The sequence below is a fragment of the Solanum lycopersicum genome, chromosome 1 (assembly GCF_036512215.1).
Source record: "Solanum lycopersicum chromosome 1, SLM_r2.1".
Taxonomy (NCBI): Eukaryota; Viridiplantae; Streptophyta; class Magnoliopsida; order Solanales; family Solanaceae; genus Solanum; species Solanum lycopersicum.
Genome location: NC_090800.1, coordinates 70,549,856 through 70,559,237, shown reverse-complemented (window position 1 = coordinate 70,559,237; position 9,382 = coordinate 70,549,856).

Below are 9,382 nucleotides of genomic sequence, written 5' to 3'. Positions count from 1 at the left end.
CAATGCCCTAGGAAGGTATTACTCATCCAGACCAAAAGAAGCGGCCAAGGAGCGGTAACGTACCACTAGAACCTACGACTCCCAAAAAACAAACCAAAAGATATAGAGCTAATGTTGTGTCGAAGGAAGGAAAGAATCGGTATAAGTAGCATACTGAGGCTTCTTACTTCTTCGATGTCAGCACTAATTGATATAGCCAAGCTCAAGAGTTCCCAAAGATTTTAAGGTGGTTGCAGAGCTTAGAATGGATTTTGCATTTGTTGAGCCAGATAAATGCAACCTAAGCATAGTCTGTGAGTTCTAGTGTTGGAGACTTGCTCCCACTATGTAACTGTCCGGGGTAGGAACGTGTCTACCAGACCAATAACATCAATGATATTTTGGGCACTTCTGAGGACACAGTTTTGTAAACTAACCTAATCCGAAAAACATGGGTTGGTTGTAGGTTGTGATGAACTACCTAATTCTAGGATTACACTAAACGGAGATCACTCATGACAGGGTATGTCTGTTATATGCACTGATGACAGATATAGAGCTCAATGTAGGGTCCATTAATAAACCAATAATGCAGAAGGCTCGAGTTCACAAGGGCCACATGTATGCATTTGGGGGCTCATTACAAAGATGTAGCATATTGTAGGTGTGTCGGAGGAGAGCTTGGATTACATGACACTACTATACCCAACAACAGTGGACATTACTCGTAAAAAAGAGCCCGATACTGATTTAGGCCCAATTCTCACCACTGTTGAGCATCATAACAAGGATAATTAATCATGACCAGAACGTTTGGCCTAGAGATGCTTCGTCACACTACTGGTGGTCGGCCGTCTACTAATTGGGAGATTGGGGAAATGCACATGCGATACCCGCTGAATCATCATGCTAAGGCACTACCTGGAATTGGTTTTGAGTTCCGGGAGCCTATTGAGAATGACATCCCAACTGTTGAAGAGAATCTTCGCACGAGCTCTAATGTGGACTCCAATATTGAGGAGGAGATTAACCCAGCATAGGCGGGCGATGGTGCATATGGAAATGACGCCATGAAGGAGTGATCATGGAGTTGTTTTACCTTACCCTTCGAACTTGGTTGAATTTTGAAATGCACGGAGGACAGTGATATTGTATAAATATGCGGTGGGGGTGTGAATAACATATATAATTTGTACAAATTGTATGTTGGAACTATTTTTTCTATTTTCATCTTGATTTTGGATTCCTTGGTAATTGTTTTCGGTTCTTTAGTCAAGGATGGTCCCTTTGAACCCTACAAAAGTACAAAAAAGATTTTCATTAGTAGAAATTGAGTATGTAGTCATAGATTGAGTCAAGCTGCCCAATGATAGACGATGAAGATTGTCTTAAGGGAAATTTCATCAATTGAGTCTTAGGTTGGGTTGTGATGAAGTTGTAACTTCTTGGAAAAAGGATTGTATGAAAAACATGAGTGAAGTGATGTATAAATGCACTGACATGTTTTGTATGTGATCTAAATGTGCAACTTAAGCTTAATTGAACCTTTTGTGTAACATAATTGTGTACTGAATTTGATCCTATGTGAAAACAACTTGTGCTATGAGTGGTGAGTTTAGCTATGATATCCAAGAAATGTTTCTGAGTCTAGAACTTGCCCAGGTTGTTATTGAAGCAAAATTTAGGTATTATTATGCTCAAAAGATGATAACCTGCTTTTTTTGGAAATGGTTTCAAAGTTTAGCCTGTTAGAAAATAACATCCCTAGTCGAGCCCAATTGAGACTTTATCCTTGATTTTTTACTAACCTACATAATTATCGAATCCCTTTTATTTATACCATAGTTTTGATCCCAACCCCTAATGCACTATGTTAGGACCAAATGTGGAAACAAAGGAAAAAGTAGATAGGGTGGTATAGCGTAGTTGTTGGGAAAGTGTGAAAGAAAAGGTTAAGCAATGACCTAGGATTAGGAATCTGAGTTGGCTTTGGTCCATAGGACACTGTGCACTTCAAAAAAGGGGAAATCAGATTTGAAGGTGGCTAACTTAGTAAAATACCTCGATGATGGCCCCCTGGATCTAAATAGCAAAACGTGCACCTTAACCATAGAGAAATCTCCAAGTCAAGGTAGCTCTTGTTGAATGTCAAAAAAAAAAGGAAAAAAATGAGTAATCATAAAGAAGAAAAATGGTCAAAGTAACTTAATGAAAGGTCGGAAAATTTCATGGAAGTTATTGAAGACTAGAGGGTCTAATGCAAAAGAAAAGTTGTGATTGTTAAAGAAAGCAGAACATAGTGCATTAGGGGGAACGTGTCACTAATGTCATCTAAATGCATCCTCCCTTACCCTTAGCCTACATTACAACCAGAACAAGTCCTGTTTGATTTTGAGCATAATACACTTTATTAGTCGAGATGTACATAAAGGGCAAGCTTATGGTTCTTAGTACATGCATGTATGATGTTGCTTTCTGAATGACAGTGTGTTTGTTTGTAAAGTCCTTAAATTATATTTAATTGAGTAACTTGATTATATGGACTGTTGTTGGCGTGAGGGGCACTTGTTATATGAGGTTAGGTGATAAGGAATAGTGCTTCTGTTGTTAAAAGTGTTGGTTGCAAAAGGTTGTCAAGTCATATGCTGGAGACATGCATATTATGATTGAAAACAAGCTATTATGAAGGGTGATCAAATCTTCTGGCAGTTGAGAGTGGATGCACAATACATTGTAGTGAGTCTAGGTCTAGGAGTAGTGAGTAGTTGTTCAAGGACGAACAAAGCTTTAAGTATGGGGTAGTGATCTTTGGCATATTTATATGCCCATAATGTTAAGTATGTCCACATTTATGTCTAGTTTGAATTCAATAAGTATATGTTTAGAGTCGTATCGAGTCATTTGTATATTTCTGAGCTAACCGACATGATTAGTTGTGTAGGAAAGCTTATTGGGAGAAACGTGCTCAAAAAGGGACAAAGGAAGCAATATAAAGATTCGAGTCAAAAGAGAGCAAGGAAAAAGCTGAAAAAATGCTCTAAGGCATTTGAGTGATGGTCCCTTGTCGCTGAGAGGAAGAGTTGTTACCTTTTTATATAAAAAAAAAGTTGAAAACTTTATCAAAATAAAGAGTTATCACTACAGTAAAAATGATCTTTAATGACAATTGATAGCTTAATTGATGCTAAATATGTATTTTAAAAGTCAGTTGATACTCTCTATAAGTGTCCCTAAAGTTTAGAGCAACATTGAATTTAATGACAACTAATTAATATAGGTTAAGGCTCTACCAACTCTTCATTAATGCGCATATTTGTTGACAATTAAAAAAATATTTTTATTATAGTTTATTTTAGACATTCGTTACTTTCAAGAAAAATTGATCTCTTATTACGTCCAAAGGGAAGAGAATAACAAAATATGACAAATGACTTAACTTGCGACAAAAGAAGTGGGTTAATTGTGTCTATACTAATATTCTATTAAGATGCAATAACATAAAAATTGTTTGTACCTGTTTGCAATAAATTTTTGTAAGCGCGGAAAATTAACTGCAAGCAAAATAAATAAAAAGAAAAATGTGATTCTATTACTGAATCGTTGTGAGTACAATTCAGTTGTTCTCTTGATTCTGTCTCCTAAGTTTCTCCGCGATTCGAGGGCCTTCAGTTTTTCTGAATTGTTGGATGATGTAGACCTCTTTGAGATATTATCGATCTCCGGGACATTGGAAAGCGCTTCGTCGTTGTAGTTGATTTGCGGTTGAACTCCGTCGATCACTCCTTCGAAGAACTATTGATGTTGATGTTGTAGCTTTCTCCAATTTTTTGAATGCTTGTTGAAGAGTATTCTATCTCTCTTTGAATGTCATGTCTAGCCCCTATTTATAGTTGTAGAGAGTGGACAAGGTTGTTTGTGATTGTCAAATGATGTCATTTTGACACTTGGCACATTTTGATTCGTTCTTGCATTTGACTGGGACTACCACATCATTTGGACACGTAGCGTCACCTTGTTGGTCTTAGATAATTAGTCATTGTGACACGTGTCATGGGTTTGGGCTTTAAGGTGAAATGAACCTTGAATTTGAATTTAATAAGATGGACTTATTTATTTGTAAAGCCCAAATTAATTTTTCATCCCAAATGAACATTGATTTAATTCAAATTTTGTATGAATTTGATCCAATACAATTTATTTGTCTACAAATGCCCCTTATTTTGAGGACTGTCGATGTAGATGTTTGCCGAAGTTTGGCGACAAGACTTGAAGTAGTCATGAATGTGTTTTCCCTTTTTTTAGACTCCTCTGTGTGTAGGCTTTCCAAATTTTGACGAAGAAAGTTGAAGTCTTCATGAGAAATGATAACGCTGATATATTGAGGTCAACCTTTACCAGAGTCTTCATGACAATATTCTCTATATTTATACGAGGTCATTTGACTTTCGGTTGTTTATCAACTGATTTTCGACTTGAAGTGTTTCAAGCTGTTGAAAACTTATCGCATGACATTTATTCATAGTGTGGTAATTTCATTTTGGTCATTACTACGAAATGACCGCAAATTCAATGAGCAAGGATTGCATCCACAAGCTTGACTTGGTGATAGAGATCTTGTGGTTTCGACGCAAATTTTAGGCTTTACTTTAATAGAACGCAAGGAATTCAAATTCTCATGACGCGAGTCTATTCTCCTTTGGGCATACTTCTACATGTAGTTTTCGAGAAAACTTTACCATAATTTATTTTTTTGGAAAATTTCCATAATTTAATTCTTATGAAAACCTACCATAATTTGATTTCTATGAGATTTCCATAATTTGATTTTCATGGGAAATTTCCATAATTTAATTCTTATGAAAACTTACTATAATTTGGTTTCTGTAGATTCCAATAATTTGATTCTCATGGGAAATATCCATAATTTAATCTTATGAAAACTTACCATAATTTGGTTTCTATGGGATTCTATAATTTGATTCCCATTGAAAATTTCCATAATTTAATTCATATGAAAACTTATCATAATTTTCATACTTTGTAAAAAATAAATTTTCCATCATTATAATTTTCCATAATTTGTAGGAATCAAATTGGTGTCTCCTTGTTTTGAAAGATATATATATACCCGTATTGCATTGTCGTATCATCAAGTTCAACTGAGTCCTCTCAAAATCTTCTCTAACTCTGATTTTCGTCACACCTTTCAGCTCAGCGCGACTTTGGTAGAAAATTCATATCTCATTGTAGGAATACTCATAATGCGATCCGTTTGATTTTTCTGGAACTAGTCTCCCAGAGCTACAACATATCCGAAAATTACGGTTAGAAAATTCTCGATTTACTCAGGTGATTTTTGAACTCAGGCTAAAATTCGTATGAACTGAACGCATCAACTTTGCGCGACTTCGCGGAAAAATTCATACCTTAGTGTAGGAATACTAAAATTGCGATCCGTTTGATTTTTCTGAAACTAGAATCGCAGAGGGATACGACATATCCAAAATTCAAGGTAAATATATTCATGGATTGACGATAATTAATTTTCGACGTTGCTCTTTAATTCTATCATTATTGTTTTGCAGATTTGTTGAGTCTCACCAAAACGTTTGTATCTTGGCGTAAGAGCTCTTGAATGGGGAGAGACTTGATTCTATAGAAAATAGAATCTTAAGTCTTCATGAGTTTACTTCTCTGCATCTTTATCGAAGAGCCGCATATTGATTTTCATATTATTGATTTTTTTATCCCCTATATGGAGAGACAACATAAAACTCTCAAGCCAATAGGATCATATTCATCATGACAATTTGAAGTTTCGTGCAGTTGGTATCGTGAGGCACATCATTCATCATGACGAGCGCGAGAGCATATGCCATAATTTTTCCACATATCGTGTGTGTGTGTGTATATATATATATATATATATATATATTAGGAACTAATCTAAGGAAGTACAAAAGACATCCACATTTTTATTTAAATGATATAATTTAATATTTAAATTAAATAATTAAATGCTTTTATAAGATTTTAATTTATAGTGGGAGTAAAATTGTAATTTAACTTTCAACTTTTTTTGTCCCTCTTATAATAATACTAGTTCTCGAAATGTGCATCACACGTTTGTCCCTTAATTGATATTATATATATATATATATATATATATATATATATATATATATATATATATTAGGAACTAATCTAAGGAAGTGCAAAAGACATCCACATTTTTATTTAAATGATATAATTTAATATTTAAATTAAATAATTAAATGCTTTTATAAGATTTTAATTTATAGTGGGAGTAAAATTGTAATTTAACTTTCAACTTTTTTTGTCCCTCTTATAATAATACTAGTTCTCGAAATGTGCATCACACGTTTGTCCCTTAATTGATATTATATATATATATATATATATATATATATATATATATATATATATATATATATATATATATATTAGGAACTAATCTAAGGAAGTGCAAAAGACATCCACATTTTTATTTAAATGATATAATTTAATATTTAAATTAAATAATTAAATGCTTTTATAAGATTTTAATTTATAGTGGGAGTAAAATTGTAATTTAACTTTCACCTTTTTTTGTCCCTCTTATAATAATACTAGTTCTCGAAATGTGCATCACACGTTTGTCCCTTAATTGATATTAGAAAATTTTAATTTATATAGCTAAGTTCAAATCTAAGTCCTTTTATATGTAAGTTTAACATGAGAATATAACTCTGAACAAAATATAACATGAAAATCTTGTGTTACATGTTGGAGGTTTGATATATGAAATACTTCATGAAAAATAAACATTTTATTTTATTAGAGGAATCAATATATTTAAATAACTAAATATAAGTTTTTATAATCAAAAAAGAAATTGTCTATAAAAAAGATACGTGTAAAGAAAAATATTACAAAATGTTTGGGCGGTATACAATTAATTTTATAGAAAAAATTACAATTTCAAACGAAAAAAAAGAAGTAAATAAAGATATTACATTAAAATATATAGATAAAAATATTTTTCATACTAATTAAATTACAGTTTGTTAAAAATAGATTTATTCTAGACAAAACATGACGAAACATATCTATATAAAAAAAATTTATAATCATATAATAATAATACATAAGACAAACAGAAAAGAAGGCATTAATATGTTAAGAACAAAGAAACTATATTTCTTAAACTATATGATAAATACAAAATGTGATTAGTTTTACTATATATATCCTAAAAATTGAAGAAAGGATGAATACAAAAATACAATAATCAACTACGAAGTTATATTTAAAAACTCAAAACGATGGAGATGTGAAAAATAAAATATTTACTTCAACTTCATATTGGAGTATATTCATCTTGTAACTATCATAATTTACATATTTCTCAACAAAAAGAAGATGAATATGCATGAAATTTTAAAGAATACAAATAAATAAAATAGTAAGAATTCTTATAATTACAAACTGGTAATGAAAATCAACTACTGTAGAATGCAGGATGATTACAAACTTGAATAAAACAAGAAATATATATAATGTGGTATGAGTGTGTTTGATAGACTCTTCATTACCCCACTTATCTTATAAATTAAAATTAAAAGGTTATTAGACTCTTTATTATCTACATTTAATTAGTACATGAATATATGATGCATTAAGATCTTATTTGATGCATGAATTTAAATATAACTTTTACTTAATATTTAGTTAATTAAATAGATATTAATATTAATCTATTTTAGAGGTAAAATAAGGATAAAATGGTAATTCAACTTTGAGGTTAGAAGCTTCCCATTTATAATAATATATGATGATATGATATATGAAATGATTAGTAAGGGAAGATCGATTACACCTGATATAATTTTGGAATAACACAAACTAAGCTAGTGTTTGACCATAGATTTTCAAATATTATTGGCAAATATCATTTGGGTGAAATTTCACCATGTATTTGACCATAGTATTTGAGAAATATCTTTCACTTTTATAGAAAAATATAATTAATACCCATAAGGTTTAAAAACTATCAAAACTAACCATAAGTTTGTATTACAAGTCAATTGGATCTTCGTTGCAACAATAACAAATAGTGTCCATGACACGAGAGTATTATGGTAGTTTGAAGTGAGTGCAACAAGCATCATTCCATACATCGTGAAATAGACAAAGCACATGATTTTGATACCCTGAGCCGATTGTTCATCATTTTGATCAGCAACCATATCATCATTTAATATTCACTAAATATTTCATCACTAATTTGGTGTTCACGTAAAAAAAATTATGTAATACAACACAAACAACTACTATAGAGGGTGTTTTTGTAAAAGATAAAAGTTTGGGTAAAATTTCAATTTTCAAAAGATTCCAAATAATGAGATTTGACCCAAACACTAGAAAAAACTATTATTTGGGAATTTGAGATATTTGCCAAATATATTTCCAAATAATGACAAATTGTTTGGACAAACACTATTTGTCAACTTTTTTCCCATATATTATTTGGAAAATCTATGGTCAAACAAGCCCTAAGTAGGTATGGAGTGGTTAATTGGATTGTTGAATACAGTGAGGAGTGGGGTGTCCATTTTTGAGATCAATTTGGATTCATCCCTAGGCAATTGAATGTTAAAGTCATCCACCTTGTGCGTAGACTAGTGGAAAAGTATATGAAAAGGAAGAGTGATCTAGATATGGTGTTCATTGATCTTGAAAAAACATATGAAGAAGTCCCGATGAATGTCCTTTCGATGTGTTTGAAGGCTAAAGGTATCCTGATGGTTTATATTGTGAAAATAAAGAACATGCATGAGGGAACCAAGACTATGGTTAGAACGACGGGAGAAGACCCGGAGCCCTTCCTAGTTAAGATGGGGCTACACTTCATATAAGGGATCGTTTCTTAGTGCTTTCCTATGTGTCTTGGTGTTTGATGAACTGACACAGTCTATTTAGGAAGAGGTTCCTTTGTGTATATAATTTCAAGACGACATAGTACTGATTGATAAGACACCATATCAAGTTAATTCTAGGTCGGAGAACTGGAAACAGACTCTAGAGTTCAAAGGGTCAAGGTTGAGCATGACCAAAATGGAATATTTGGAGTGCAAATTTAGTAGTTATTGCATGAAGTGAACGTGGAAGTAAGGCTTGCACACAACGTATTTCCAAGAGAGAAATTTGTAAGTATCTTGGGTTCGTAATCAAAGGAAATGGGCACATCAATGATGATGTCACATATTGCACTAGGGCAACATGGATGAAATGGTGGCTTACCTCTAGAGTTTTGTATGATAAGAAGGTACCACCTAGACCTAAAGGTAATTTTTACAGAGAATAAGATGAAGGAAGCGAGACTGAGATGATTTACAAATGT